Below are 17039 nucleotides of genomic sequence, written 5' to 3'. Positions count from 1 at the left end.
TTTCCGCAGAAATGTTCCTGAAACAATGCTGCCTTGACCTGACCTGCTCTGTCTCTTCTCACCCTCTTTGTACATTTTGGGGCAGGAGTGTCCATCATGGAGTGTGAAAACTCTGGGAATCCTTGCAATTTTCCAAGGTAGGTGTTATGGGGGACTGCTCTGTGTTTCCCCAAACCCATGTGTTGAAGCCCTAACCTTCAATGTGACTGTTTTTAGAGACAGGGCCTTTAAGAAAGTAATTAAGTGTACTCATAAGGGTGGGACCTAATCCCATAGGACTGGTGTCCTTATAAGAAGAGAAAGAGACACCAGAGAACTTTCTCACGTGCACACGGAGGAAAGGCCACATGAGGACATACCGAGAAGGCAACCGTCTCCAAGCCAGGAAGAGGTCTCACCAGAAGTCCACCCTGCCAGCACCTTGATCTTGGACTTCCAGCCTCCAGAACTGTGAGAAAATACATTTTTGTTGTTTATCCCATCCAGTCTGTGGTATTCTGTTATTGCAGACTGAGGAGATGAATACAGATATTTTTTGTATATGAGGAAGTTGAAATGCACTAATGATGAAGTAACATAAGGTGTTAAGTGGGGAAACCAGAATTGAAAACAGGCTCTTCTGAATTCCATGATGGTGGCCTTTCTCCTACCTGGTCTGCCTGCTTAATTCTACAACAGTCTTAGTGTTGAAAACTCTTACTAGCGTCAAATTTATAGGTGGCTCCAAAAGTTTGCTAAGTAGTGAAATTCTGGGTGAAACTTGAGACAGAATCTGGACAATCCCCTCTAGTCATTGTGGGTTGAATATGATGAGAGGGCAAAACAAGAGCCCTGGTGGCTGGGCTCCAGGCAGATACAAGGTGCTACCAAGGGAAGCAGAGGGATGGGGCCGTTGTAATTATCAGCTGGAAAGGGAATTGGGGAAGATGGGAGGAAACCAGCAAACCCGCAGGCCACCTCCTCGTGTTCAGGCTGGGCAGAACTGAGGCCACTTGGAGCAGTTTAGGAAAGCAGATCTCATGTAGAGGGGGTTAAGACTGGAATAGAATTGGCAGCAGCATGCTCTGTTAAGGGATTTTGAAATGCTGCCAGTTAATTTAACAACAGTCTACCTTAAAAAAAAGCCCACATGGGTTTACACAAGCTTCATTTGTATTTGCTGTGTAAAGCTGATCATCATACTTTTTTCTTAATTTTTTATCTTCCTCGTACAATGTTCAGTGTTGAATTTCATCAGTATTTTCTTTTTATCCTTGGATGATAGAAACCTCTGATTTTTTCCCCTTTCGTCTTTACTTCAGAGAGAGGAGGAACACTTAGAATTTGCCCTGGAGATACAATGTCTTCCAAATATTAGCTCAGGGAATAGAAAGGCTCTGAGTTGCCATGTGCTGTTGTTTGCCGGAATAAATAATCATACAAAGGCCCTGCTCTTTCAGCTCCTCTCTCTTTCAGCAGAGTTCAAACCAGGGTTATTTGCAGGTATCCTTTTGAATCCAATTGAAAGACTCTGAATATCTTGGCTTTTCAATCTTGCTTTTGCTTTTTCTTTCCCATCACCTCATTCCTTTTTATTTCTTTTTGGGTTCCTGACCTTATTTCTTTATTACTCTCAAACAGTAGGAGTTCTTCTGTATGTGAGTGTACACACGTGTGTTTGTATGTGTCTTTGTGTCTGTGTGTATATATTTATGTGTGTGTATATAGGTATGTGTATCTGTGTGGCTGTGAGTGTATGTGTGTCGGGAGTGGGTATGTAGTGTTTTCTTCCTTTAAAAGCAACGCTGATCGTACCATTGTTGAATTCCTAAGGCTCTGCCATCCTTAATTTTAATTGCCAAGTATTGATAGACTAAAAGTCAAATAAATGGATGAACTACCAGATGCGTTCGAATACAAATAAAGATCTTAAATATCCATTCCCCTCATCTATTGCTGTTTAGAAAGTTAAATGTATAAAATGCCTTGAGGAATAAGGGGTTATGACACTCTGGGCTCAGTTTTCTCCAATGTTCATTTGTGCACCTGCTTTTAAAAATAGATATTTCCTCTCTGTTTTGAAAGAGTAAACACCTTACAAGCTGAAAGTCGTCAAAATTCTGCGTTTCCCTATTCATCACACATTATACTTGCCAAGCACAGATTAAGGCAGATTATTAACCTACTCAATTACAATGGAACTCCTATGGAAATGTCTATTACAACCGCATTAATATCTCATTAGTTATCATGCTAATGTTATTACAATGGTTACCAAAGGAATTGGCACTGATTGGTACCTAATTTTGAAGGGTTGTTGCCCCAAGCATCATTGGAGAGGGAGGCTCAATAGAAAAAGTGGAAATCTGCTTTCTGTCTTCTCTAAAAAAGAAAAGAAAAGAAAAAAGAACAAATGATACTTCTGGCAAAAATATGCTGCAGAGGCTGTCTGAGCCTCAAGATATAAATCTATTTTGACAGGTGCAGTCATTATTCTTCTCATCTAGGATAGCATTATTCTTTTGTTTTAATGACAGAGGTAGCAGGAAGACAAAATTTGCCTCCAAGTGAATGCGTAAAAATGTAATAACAATTAGCTAATATAATTAAATTATTACTAATGATGATAATACCATGTCTGGGTCTTTACAATGAACATGTAGCTCTACTTATTTACATCTTTCCCCAAAGGAGTTTAAATAGATTTACAGGAAAGTTAAACGCCTCCCACCTTCCCATTTATTTGCATACATTAAAAGAAATCTGGCATGGAAGCTGACTGTGCCATTTTATAAGGAAAATAATGTCTCTGATGTTTCATGCCTTTAATTGAGTTAGTAATCCTCCCTGCTTGGGCAAGAAGGTTTGTGCAGCTGTAAGGTTGATGGAACCAAGACCAGAGTCTGGGTTCCATGACTTTGGGCGAGAGGTCACCTCTGCATGCCCAGGGCTCTGGCTAGTAAGGCCCCACACAGCAAGCCAGAGCTGACCTTAAAAGCAGATGTAAAGAAGATAAAGTTTGCTACTGATACTATCTTATTTTCTATACTTTCCCATCCATCTCCCTACAGGAGAATCCAGGGCTCTCATGGTCTTTTCAATGAAAATTTGGGGAGGGTTGTCACATCAGTTAACCTTTTTGGTTTGTTTCTATTTTCTTAGCAAACAAACAAACAGAAAGCTCCAGCTAAAAGTAACTAGAGGAGTTGTTGGAGGTTTGCAGAGAAAGGAGAAATTGTGAAACAGAAGAGGGAGAGCAAACTGTGTCCAAAATATAGAATAAGGCTTGCTGGGCAGTGCTGAGTCCCCTCCAGTTTGCACAGCACGAAATGGTGAGCCATCAGAGTGCTTGTGAGCTTCATCCTGCCATGTTCAGCTGCTTGGAGGCAGGCACCTGGTTGAACTGGGGTCTTGCTGGGTGTGTAAGACAGAAGGAGAGAGGTATAAGGGCACAGCAGGCAAGAGAAACACTATAATAAGTGATTATGGAATCTAACCAGGGCGAGGAGGCAAATAAGTGTGTAGCAGACAGTGAAATGTGGTAGGACAGTCAGTGGAAGTACCAGTGTGGTTGAAGAATTATTGGATCAAGATTGTTGGAGGGATGTGAAAGGAAAGGGAGATGGTGACCTACATGGAAAATCTGGAGACAGTGCATTCGGTAATGACAAGGACTAAAACCAGTGTGGGAACCAGTGGAAGGTAGACGACTGCAACAAGAGCACGTTAACGTGGTAATCTAATCTGATAACACATGTTTCCTTATAAATAAAGGATTTTAGAGACTGGGGTGAAACGACAATTTGGAAATAAAGATAAGGAGCAAAGGGAGATCTCTGCCCATCTCAAGCCTTGTTGAATATTGGATATGAGAAGAAAAACAACCACTCCTCAAAAGGGCTGCCCTTGACGTGATGCCTGAAAGCTCCAGCCAGAGCAAGGAGGTGAAGGTGACTTCCAGAGAGGAGGTCACCAGCACAGGGGACTTTGAGTGGCAGAGGGCCCAGTGCAAGGTGTTTGGGAGTCATGGAGGGGTGGGAAATTAAGTCAGATTACAGGAGGCATAAAGCCACATAAGGATTGATTCTAAGTGGTGAGAGAGAAATCTGAGGAGTTGAGAGAAAAAAAATGTGGTAAGCACGTCATATTTTGAAGTATGTTGTCATAGAACAATCTAGCATAAATTAATCAATGCGGTTCTGTAGAGAAAGGGGCATTTTCTTTTGTCCCCACTTTCTCCTTTGTGCTGCTTAGAATATGGACAAGAAGGTTGATGCTCTTAACTAGTTTGGACCATGAGGTACATGGTAAAGATTACTGAGCTGGAAGAGAAAACACACTTGAGTCCTTGATGACAGTGGAGCTGCCACACCTACCATGGGCTGGCTATCTCTGAACTTCTTTTCTGGGACAAAGAAACTTCTATCAAATTTAATACAGTAAAGAAAATAATCACAATCCTTCCTTAATTAGAATTGTGGTCCATGGGGAAGAGACAGCCAAAATGGGCAAAAAGATTGTTAAGAGAGGTTGATGCACCCCCTTGCTGTAAATGCATGTTCTTCTTTAAATTGTGTTTCAACATATTAAAAAGAGAACTTGTAAATGAGATTGTTGAATAATCCTGGCAAACGATGTATGTTGAAAGATCAGATATGGGAATGCAGTTTTGTCATTCCAGTTTTCAAAAAGAGGAAGAGAGATTCTGCAAACTATTCAATTACGAGCTTTATTTTATTTCCTGAAGTTCCAAGAAGAGGAAGTGTTTGGGTCATCATTACAGTAACCTCATTTCCTTCTTTGACAGATATATTGGACTGTGGTGCCAGGGGAAATGTGGCAGAGTGTACTTTTGAACTAAAGCGAGTCATGTAAAGGGGTTTCACAATGTCTTCATAGATCAATTAGAGGAATATTGGTTGACTAGAAGATGGAAAGAGTGTGTGAAGGGTATTTCATGAAACAGTCTACACATGGTTTCTATTTTTGCTCCCTGCTGTATGGTGTTCACTTCATTATAAGGGTTGGCTCCCCCTTGTGGTAAAAAGATGGCTTCATTGATACTGGCCATGAACAGGGAGAGGGTTCCTTCATCAATCTTCCCTCTGAGGAGTCAGGAAGCTTCTTTCCTGGATTGTGACAATAAACATTTACTCATATTTTATTGACTCCAGTTGGATCAGGAGTCCATCCCTGAACCAATTACTCTGCCCAGGGAGAGGGACAGTCTACTTGGCTTAGGTGGAGTTGGCTTCCTCCAAAGCACATTGGCTTCATGGGGCAGGAAGGGTGTGATTATGTACGGATGTAGATAACCCAAGAGAATTGAGTAGTTAACAAAGAGGGAGTGGATTATTTTGTAGGCAAACACAATATTCACTATTCTTGGAAGATCTTGAGGGTAATAGTCTTCAGTTCTATAATGTAAAAGTTTAAATCTTGATGAAACAGGCATTCCGATAGATCTGTCAGAATGACATTAGCCGCAATACACTCCAGTTAATCAAATGAGAGAACCCAAGGATCAGAATTGTTTACCACAATTCGTCTTGTGGCAGAGACATGTCGACCAAAAATTTTGATTTTGGTTTAATTATAATCAAAGTTAACACTTCTACGTGATTATAATCAATCATATGTCTATCTTCTTTACAACATTACAGTAGAATTATGTTCTCAGAATGGGTAAGAATGATAACTATTCTTTTGAAATTACAGAGAACATGTTTCTGAAAATTTGCATACATTGCTTAGGTATAAATGGAAAAGGGAATGGCTGAAACATAGTCCTTTTTCATGCTGTTTGAAATGGTGGTTTGAAATATTTACACTTTAGTGTGATTTTTAAAGGTAGTATTGCAAAAGAAGCCTCTCAAAAGATCTTTAAGTGTCTTGGATCATTTTATTGAGAGCCAAGAGGATAGATTTTATTTAAAAAATGCTTAAAGTTGTCTAATACTTGCTGCTATTTTTAACCAGTTCGTCTGTTAAGAGAAGCAAAGTATATCAAAGCTCAGTGCTAAAAAGTCCATCTTGAAACAAGCTTATTTCTTATGCTGAATATTTAAATGAGAAATTAGCGTGTGCAATGTATTGAAGAAAACAAGACCACAGAATTTGGGTACATATTTGGTGAAATGATAGATCTGTAATTTGGGGAATTTGAGAGGAGCTCTTTTTGTAGGAAATTCATCCTTTACAGTGTGTTCTGAAGGATATAAATCATAAGATCTTCAAAAAAATAATTTTTAAGATGATCTCTTGTCATTCAAAACAGGATATAATGGTTTCCATCAGCAGGAGGCTGTCCCTAGAGGCCATCTTCCCCTGAAAATGGTTAAATATTCCGTATCTCCTTGTTACTTAAACTGCGGTCCCTGGACCAGCCAGGTCATTATCCTGGGGTACTTGTTAGATCTGCAGAACCTCACTTCCATCCTAAACCAGCTGAATCTGAATTTGCCTTTTAACAAGATCCCCAGGGGATTCATGTGCTCATTAAAGTTTGATCATAGATCACTAAATCTCGATTAGGGAGATTTCCATAGTCCACAGAGTATTGGGGGCCAGGGTTTAAATGCCAAAAAGTCATGTTTTCACAGGTTCTTTCATAAAACCTTATGGTGAAAACCTATAAGGTTTTATGAAAGAACCTCTCATATATACCCTTCAGATATATCATAGAATTCCCATTTCCATTTACTGTGATGACTACACGACATTTCCTACTATAATCTATATTACCTTAAAAAATGTGTCTTAAATGAGCTGTCTCTAGAACAAAGGCTTCGAAATTGAACAACCTAGGTTTGAAATCTGAATCTGCCACTTCCCAACCACCTGACTTTGGGCAAGACTTACTTCAACAGTTGAAGCCTAGTTTTCTCATCTTTAGAATCTCTAGATTCAAGGGGGAAAAAAAATCTCTAGAGTATCATCTCTAGATGATCTTGATGTTATACTGTTGTGAGGATGAAGTGAGATGATGTGGGTCAAGCTTGTGGCCCAGGGTCTAGGACAGATAAACATCTCAGTGAATATTAGTTCCCTTCCTCCATGCTGATCATGCAGTCCCTTAAAACCTTAGAATTATCTACTACAAAAGATGCAAGAACTACAGAAATTCTTCCCCTGTGGAGCAAAACTATAATGTGGTTGCTATAAAACATTAGATTTTAAGCAGCTCTACTTGCGAAGTAAGTGAATCGCAAAATAATATTTAAATAATAAAACAGAATGGCATTGTTTAGTGTGGTCCATCTGGATGCCAAGTTGCACTCACCAAATGATAATTTGGATTTTAACATAGTAGGTACTTTACTGTTCTTCCTGAGTCTGATTTATGAACAGGGCTTGCTGCTTCTTTGCTACTCAGCTTTTATTCAGTGACTGCTTCTGGGTTCCACTAAAGTCTTTACTTGCTAAGTTTCCCTGACTTTCCTGCAGTCTTTGTCCTGTGAGGAGGCAGAGTGGTTCATTCCCTGATGAAGTGTGGCTGGATAGGTTCTGATGAGTTGAACGATTGGCCCAGAAGCAGCTCCTGAAAGACAGCCTGGGCTGAGAGCTGTCTACTCCGTAGACCACCAATAGTTCTTTACAGTGATACTGTTACTCTACTATAAACTCCCTGATCGTACCATCCCGGGAGAAGTGATTGTGAAATGACAGCTATACCGCATTGCAGTAGTGAAGGCACAGAGGGACCTAAGGGCCGTGCACAGGTAAATCCACGTGGCTGATGATTTGGTGGCCCTGCGGAATCTTGTCTCCATTGTGGGCTGCAGGTCTCCACATTCCTCCCCACCCAGAGAACTTCATGGTAGGTTCTTAATACGGTATCATTTATTTTAAAATTAAAAATTAAGTATAAAAGAAAACATAACAAACATCCATATTCCCATCACCCAAAATTAATTGTTAATATCGCATTTAACCATCATTTTCTATCCCATTTTCTTCCCAACATCTCAAAAGGCAATGAATAGCTTGATGCATGTCATTATGTATCTCTATAAAACTATTATCTGTCTACCTATCATCTATCCATCATCTCTCTCTCCATTTCCAGAACCAATATATAGTATTATTTTGTGAGTGCTTTCTAAAATGTATGTAAATATCATTCCTTTTGAACATCGCCCCTCTCCCTTCAACATGCTTTTGAGATCCAGCCATGCTGATAGACTGGTTTATTCCTTTTGATATAGATCTTAATCAATTTCTTTTAACAGTAGTAGAGCTTTCAGTCTTAGAAACAGACCACATTTTACTAGTCTCTTTTCAGGATTTGTGGGTTGTGGCTAACATCTAGCGGCCATCAGTAGATCTGTAGATGCACTGGCATTTCTGCTCCTACCCTAATGGTTTGCTTATTTAAGCATTGTGCTATCTTCACTAGAGGTTAGCCCATTAATTGAAATAGTACTTAACCTCTTGGTAAAATGATGTATTGTCTGTTTTATTCTTTTGTCCTCAAGGCTGAAAGGCGATGTATGTACACTTTAGTGAGCTCAGAACCCTAAATAAAGGACAGTTCAGTAAATAATTCACTTGGTCAAAACAGGAGTAGTCTACTCAAGTGTCGTTCTCTAATCTCTTTGCTATTGTTAGACATAGACCAATGACTGGGTGACTTCTGTGTTTTGGCAGGTCCAGGCTTACTCCAGCATTCACAGCCTGCCTCCCTACTGGTGACTAGAGAAGGAGCTTTCTGTGGCTTCTGCCTGTAAAGGCAGATGTGTTTACCCTTATTAGCAACGTCAACAGAGTAATGACATTAAGGTCTTGGAGGTCATCTTCATGCCACGCTGAATGGAGCAGTTATTTCAGTGGGGATGTTATTCTCCATATAGGCTATATTTTCTAGTTGCCTCAAGAATCTTTTCTCTTCTGATACCCTTTATTAAGAAGTTAGTCCAAATTGTCGAATAAAAATGTAGCTGTGTAAAGTTGTACATTGACATGAAATATAGCACAAATAAGTTAAATACCCTCGAAGTTGAGTTATGTTCTAACTCAGAGGAAATGAACCTGTGAGCAAAACTAAGAGAGAGAGAGGGAGAGAGAGAGAGAGAGAGAGAGAGAGAGAGAGTGTATGTGTGTGTGTGTAGGAGCTGTACTTTTGGTTCGTGGCGTAAACAAACACATTATAAAGGTTTATGTTCTGACTACCCTCTCTGGTCCATTCCAATCAGGTTTTTCTCCCTACTGCTCCACTGTAATCCTTCAGATTAAAGTTACCAGTAAACTGTGCATTGCCAAATTCTGTAAAATTAATTCTCAGTTTTCATCTTACTGTGCCCCGAAGAGTATTTGACACAGTTCATCCCTCCTTCCTTGAATCGCTTTCTTCATTTGACTTTCAGGGGCCACATATTCTTCTCCCTTGATTGTCCCCTCTTCTTCAGTCTCTTTTGTTACATACCCTTTGTCTTCCAGACTTCTACGTCAGTGTATCCAAGGGTTCAGTCTTTCTATATCCTTTTTTTTCTATATACTGTTATATGTTATTACATCTAGCCCACACCTTTAAGTACCATTTATAATGCAATTATTCTCAAATTTATATTTCCAATCCAGATCTCTTCCTTGGTCCACCGACTTTCATGTCCAGTCTGCCTCCTTGGCAAATTCTTCTTGGAAAATAAATTCCTCCTACTCCTTAAAATGTGTAAAACTGAAATCTTAAGTTCCATACCCCAAATCTTTGTCACCCCAGTATTTCCCATTTCAATAAATAGCATTTCTGATTATCCAGTTGTTCAGGTCACAAACCAAGGAGTCGTTCCTGACTTCCTTTCCCACCTTTGTACTCCTCATCCATTTTACCAGCAAATCTGTTGTTCTTACCTTAAAAATATATCCAGACAGTGACCATTTATCACCATCTCCATTGCTACCACTCCAGTCCAAGTTGCTATAGACTTTGGCTTGTCCTATAACAATGATCTCAACTAGCCTGTCTTTTCCAGTCTTGTCACCTTAGAGGCTGATCACTGCATAGCAGCTAGAATGAGTCTCTTAAGACATAAATCTGATTGGGTTTTGAAATTTTTTTTCCAACTATTTTATTTATTTGTTTATTTATTGGGGGCAGGTAATTCGGTTTGTGTGTTTGTGTTTGTTTATTTTTATTTATTTATTCTAATGGAGGTACTGCGGAATGAACCAGGACCCTGTGCGTGCTAAGTACCCGCTCTACCACTGAGGTATACTCTCTCCTCAAATTGTGTTATTATTTTGCTTGAAACCTTCAAATGGCTTCCCATCATGCTTGGAATGAAATAGAAAGTCCTCACAGTACCAACCAAGCCCTATAGGATCTGGCCTTTATTGGAGCCTTTGCATTTGCTATTTTCTCAGCCAGGAGTACTCTTTGAAGACATCTTCATGGTTTGCTCCCTCGTTTCATTCACATTTCTGCACAGATGCCACTTGGTTAGGGAAGACTTTCCTGACCGCAGCCTCTAAAGAGCATATTTCTTCCACAATTCTCTTTCCCCTTAATTTGCTTCATTTTCTTCCCGTGTATTTACATAGTGTCTGTCTTCTTCCACTAGAACATGAAGTCCAGGGACTCTTTAACTGATGTATCACCACACCTGAGAATAATGCCTGGCACAGGCATTTATTGAGTGAATTAATGAATGGGTTCCATTTCATTCGCCCTCCTTCACTATATTTTCAATATAGCTGTAATTATGGAAAACATATCATTTTAGATAATGTTGTCAGGAGGAGCATTTAGTCCCCTTGCTCTTGTCCCCATCCTGCCTCTGACCCATTGCATGTTTTCACAGGCATTAAGAAATTTGCTCAAGAAAATATTAAAATTCCTACAGACGTTTTGGAAACCATGATGGCTCCCTCACTTCTCAGATTCCAGTCTTTCTCTTAAATGTTTTGTAGAACTTCAATGAATTATAGATGAGAAAGATATAAAAACAGAAGAAATATTATGATGTAGGATACCGCTGCTTGTTTAGAATATTAAGAAATAAGGAGAAAAAGGCAGTATCAATATTAAAAAAGTCTTAATTTTGCACATGTTCATAAATGTACACGTATTTTGAAGTATGTAGTACTTGGTGCAAATACATACCGAAATTTGCTAAGTAAAGTTCTCTTGGATCTGCTTTAGTTATTCTATTTGGAACATTTAAAATTATAATATTATCTATATGCAAATGAACACAATAATTTTAAAAGTGATTGAAAACAGGTGAATTTCTTTAGTAAGTGATTATTTCAATTCTACTTGGTATGTAGTTAAAGGGACAAACATTAACCTTGTGTATTTAAATTATTGCAAATGATTGAATTAAAAATTTCCAAACTGAGGAAGTGTTATTGAGGTTTTGACAGTTAAAAGGAAGAACTAAGACTGTTTTTCTTGGTTTAGACATGAGAAGGGTATTTAGGTGACTCCGTATTGACCCCTGTGGGGATTTCTATTTCCTCAGAGAAGCCATGGAACCCAATGTCATTCCTTAAATCAGGAAGGTCATTCCTTACCTTTGGCCTTCCAAGTAAGTCCAGAGTGACCCATTTCCTTGCTCACCTTGATTGGTTCTAGAATCCATGGGAAAGAAAGATGGCCTGCTGAGGGATCAGTTGGGCTAATTTGGTGTTAAAAAGACCACTCCTTTTTTTTACTTTTCTTAATTCAAAGTATAGCTGCTGTACAATATTATATGTCACAGGTGTACAATATAGTGATTAATGATTTCAAAGGTTATACTCCATTTATAGTTATTATAAAATATTGGTTATATCCCCCCTGTTGTACAATATATCCTCATAGCTTATTTTATATCTAATAGTTTGTAGCTCTTACTCCCCTACCCCTATATCTCCTCTACACCCTCCCTCTCCCCATTGGTAACACTAGTTTTTTTTCTATATCTGTGAGTCTGCTTCTTTATTTTGTTATATTCACTAGTTTGTTATATTTTTTAGATTCCACATGTAGGTGATATCATACAACATTTGTCTTTCTCTGTCTGACTTATATCACTTAGCATAATGCCCTCCAACTCCATCCATGTTGCTGCAAATGGCAGATTTTGTTCTTTTTTATAGCAGAGTAGTATTCCTTTGTGGAATCTTCTTTATTCATTCATATGTTGATGGACACATAGGTTGCTTCCATATCTTGCCAATTATAAATAAGGCTGCTGTGAACATTGGGGTGTGTGTGTCTTTTTGAATTAGTGGGTTTTTTTTCCAGTTATATATCCAGGAGTGGAATTGAGGGGTCCTATGGTAGTTCTAGTTTTAGTTTTTTGGAGAAACCTCCATACTGTTTTCCACAGTGACTGCACCAATTGACATTCCCACCAACAGTGTATGAGAGTTCCCTTTTCTCCACATCCTCTCCAACATTGTTATTTGTTTTCTTCTTGATGATAGCCATTCTGATAGGTGTGAGGTGATATCTCATTGTGGTTTTGATTTGCATGTCCCTGGTAATTAGTGATGTTGCACATATTTTCATGTGTCTGTCGACCATCTGCATTTCCTCTTTGGAAAAGTGTCTGTTCAGTTCTTTTGTCCTTTTTTTGTGTGTGTGTGATGTTGAGTTGTAGGAGCTGTATACATATGTTGGATAGTAATCCCTCGTGGAGGGACCACCCCTTTCTAAACTACCCTTGTCTTACTGATTTATCCCTTAGAGACAAAGGAAGAATGGCAACATGTTACACACCATAAACATACAAACAAACATATTACTCCTGTGTTGGATCAGAATAACTCAGATGGTGCATATCCCAACAAGGCTCCAGAGACTGGTGCGGATTGATTAAGTAGGTTTTGGATGCTTCTCTTGATTCTGGCCGAGTGTATCCCTTCTGGATTTTCTCCTTGAATCGTCTTTCTCTTCTTTTACAACTTTTCAGTGTTTTCAGCCCTCTCTCAACAAAAGCAACCAGATATGACATCAGGAGAGCTAGCGTATCAAAATAGTGCCATATCTGTCTCTTGGGGTGACTTCCAGAGTCTAGCCCTCTACTTGATAAGGTTGGGGCCTGAGAGTGGGGTTTGGTGATAGAGGTGAAGGGCCAGTGCATTTGACTGGCAGAAGAGTAAGCCCATTAAAAAAATGTTATCATCATATTCTGTAAAGAGCTGCATAGGTCTTTCTTTATGATCTGACAACTAATCTTTTGATCATGTCTGGAACAGAAAGATTCTTGCTCTTATAACTTTTCATTATAAGCCCAGCAACTGTTATATTAGCACATTACCTAAAAAGTTGTTGAAAAGACCTATTTGGGAGCATATCCTCAGAAGCCCCTCTCTCTACTCACGCCCATCCACTTTGAAATTTCTTTCTCTGGTCACTGTCTCCACTGTTGTTATTGTACTGTTTTCTCTTCTCCCTGGTTCTCTTGTTAGGGTCATGGAGGGTGTCAGAGGAAGGAAAAGACCTTTATGGGATCTACTTTGGCTGTGAATGCCTAATAGCAAAAGCAGTCAGGCGTCTTGCACTCTGAAGATTTATATACCACTAGGATATCTAGCCCTTGCTGTATTAATAGAGTGTCTGTCTCCTTCCTAGTCTTGAGTGACATTTCAGGAAACCTCTTCTGTTATCATACACTCAGGGAATGCCTGCAACCAACCAGGCAGTTAGGGGTGATAGGGTGAGGAGCACATACAGTCATACTGAAGAAAGAAGATGCTTGCTGACATTAGGTACTAGACTCCTTCAACTAGGAAGGCAGAAGAGAGGAAGGATTTATCAAAGGGCAAAGAAATTCATGCTTAGGAACAAAGTGACCTTTGTGCATAGCTAAATCCACTCAGCTGCTGAGAACAGACACGTCCAACTCTACGAGTTCCACAAAATGACCTGGGATTCCTTCCTTTCTTATTGTGTACACAAATTTTACTGTGCTGTACAAACTCTTCTGAACTGTGCTTTTAAACTCATCATATTTTGGGAATTGTTTCATAATATTACATAAAGAGCTGCATAGGTCTTTCAATGATGCTGTAGTATTTTATAATTTTGATGTACTATAATATTTAAAATCCTCTATTATTAAATATTTAAATTACTTCCAATATGCAAATATGGCTTTTGCGGGGAAATGCTCTAAATAAATTCTTGTGCATATATCTCTGCATGTATTTGTAAGTGTATTTGCAGCATAGTTTTCTGGAAGTGGAATTGCTGGGCCAAGAGTAGGAAAATACTTTAATTTGGAAAAATATTGCCAAATCATCTTTCGTTAAGAACATGCCAGGTTACACTTCCATCTTCATCACACAGGAATACCTGTTTCCTCACTTCTTTTGCCAACATGCCAACCAGATGTTATCAAGTATTTTGATCTTTGCCAATATAATAGCTAAATCATGGAATCTTGTATAGTTTTAATTTGTATTTCTCTTATTATTGATATTTAATATCTTTTCAAACACTTAACAATCATTTTTCTTTCCTTATCCTTGAACTTCTTCTGTCTTTTGTCAGTTTGTGCTTTTTGTCTTTAAAAAAATTAAGTCAGTTAATGGTTTATCTATTTTATTTGTTTTTTCAAAGAACCAGATCTTGAATTTAATTATTAGTAATTTAACATTACTAATATTTTTTTTCTAATTTCCAAGTCAGTGATTGCTGTTTTTATCTGCATTACTTCTTCCTTCTGTGTTGGTTTTCTAAAAAATATGAAATGAAACAAGACTGGCAAAAATGATGAAAATAACAGATGCTGGGGGATGAGTACAGGGGAGTTTATTATAACATCTTTTATCCTTTTGTGTTTGTTAGAAACACTGTAGAATAAATGAACACACTGATCAAGCTCTGTGCAGATTAATCTGAAAACCTTGCAAAGTAAATAATTTTCTTGAAAAAATATAAATTAAAAAAAGCTTGTTGCTTTTTCTCTGTCCCCTTTTGCCCTCTTTTTAAAACTATGTGCTTACTATAATTAAAAAAATACACTTTTAATTTAAAAATTTACGTTTACAGAGAAATGGCAAAGATAGTACAGAGAGTTTCTGTATACCCCTACTCACTGTCTCCCATTGTTACATCATACACTAGCATGGTACACTTGTCAAAACTAGGAAACCCACAGTGGCCCATTACTACCAGTTAAATAGCCAACTTTTTTTGAACTTCATCAGTTTTTCCATGAATGTCCTCTTTCTGTTCCAGGACCCAATCCAGAGTGCCATATTGTACATGGTTGTCATATCTCCTGAGTCTCCTCCAGTCTTTGACAGCTTTTCAGCCTTACCTTATTTTTAATGACCTTGACAGTCTTGAGGAGTACTGGCCAGATACCCTGTAGAAAGCTCCCCAGTCTGGGTGTATCTGATGTTTTCCCCATGATTAGACAGGGGTTATGGGATTTTAATAAACAGCACAGAAATGAAGTGCCCTCCTCATCATATTTTATCAGGGCATCCATGATGTTACCATGACAACACTGGGAAGGTGAACCTTCACCATCTGATTAATGTAGTGTCTATACCAGGTCCCTCTGTTGCACCTTTCCCCTTTTCCTACTCTATTCTCTGGAGCTACGTCGCTAAGTCTAGTTCCCTCTAAAGGGAGAATAATGGTGGGAATTAAGCTGTACCTCCCAGCACCTTGAGACCTCACATGGCCGTTGAACTTACCTGTCATGTGCTTCGGCAGAACTTCTGGTTTTAGCTGCTCTTCCCGGACTGGACCAGCTTTCTTTTCAGTAAATACCTGTTGGCTATTTTGGGGTTCTCTTGTTCTTGGATCCGTATAAGTTCTTTTGCTTAGGCTGATTTTGTGGCTACTGGTGGTTTTTCCCTACCCATTTATATTTTGGCATTTGTGGTTTGTTGTAATTGTTGCCTTTGAGTGTTTGGTTTATCAGCTTGTTCCTTTGTTTTTATGTGGAGATTCTGAGAAATCCAAAAACCGTGCTTCCTTCTGCTTCTGTTTTGTCTTCGTGAGTTTTCGTGATGCTGTGTTACTTTGCATAGATACTCTGCCTGCTAGATCTTTATGGAGTGTGACCTTTACAATGAGAAACTTTTTAATGCTAGGAATGCATTTTAAAAATACTGGAATCATAAAATTTTCTTCTCCTCCTTCCTCTTTTTCCTCCCTCTCTCCTTCTTTCTCTTTCTTTTTTGGAAGGAAAAGATTCCTTCCACCACCATTCGTTTTTCTTTCTTTTTCATTTTCCAGCCTTGCTTTTTACCACTGGAATCACTCTGTTTTAGAGGTCGGTCTTGTATAATGCTTATAGCCGGGTTCCGTCTTGTTATGTGTACCTGAGTATATACGATTATTCCATTTATAGTTATTAATGACATATTTTTGGACTCATTGCTGGTACCATGTTATATGTTAGAAAAAATTGAAGTTTTCTTTGTTTAGTTTTGTTTCTGGTTTATTTTCTGATCCATTTGCTCTTTACTTGGTATATATTCAAATAACAACTTGGAAGTTTTATGTGATTTTATGAATATCATGGAATTATCCTTATAGTTACAGTCTAACGTAATATACTTAATTCTCACCTATATGAACAAAGACAAATAAGTATGGCTGCAATTTTTTCCTATCCTTTTCTTCTTCCTGACTACCCTGATTTTTGCTGATTATATTATCTTTTTGTTTTCCTGGTGTTTACTTTGAACCTTTCAGTGTATATACTTCTATTACTGGATTAATCAGAATTAAATAATATATTTTAATTTCTACCAGTGAACTTTCATTTCATTCTGACTTTCAGTTATTATCTCCAAGCTTTTGTTATTAAATAAAATCAGAAGAAATGGATATTTTTAGAGGGTAAGATGACATAATATTGACAGTTTCATACTATTGGATCACTATCCAAATAACTAGTTCTTTAAATTTACTTTTCTGAAGTATGTCTTGATGTTTATCTCTCTAATTCATTATTTATTGGGATGTGGTATAACCACTCAATATGTAGTTTTAAGTCTAATTTTATTTAAGATAATTATCTTGAATTATATCTTGGATTTTTTTATTCTCTTCAATTGATTCTCTTTTTTCAGGAACAAAAAATGTTTGAATTTAGTATCCCCTT

The sequence above is a fragment of the Vicugna pacos genome, chromosome 4 (assembly GCF_048564905.1).
Source record: "Vicugna pacos chromosome 4, VicPac4, whole genome shotgun sequence".
Classification (NCBI taxonomy): domain Eukaryota; kingdom Metazoa; phylum Chordata; class Mammalia; order Artiodactyla; family Camelidae; genus Vicugna; species Vicugna pacos.
The sequence above is the reverse complement of the archived record's forward strand: the minus strand, read 5'-3'. Positions refer to the sequence as shown.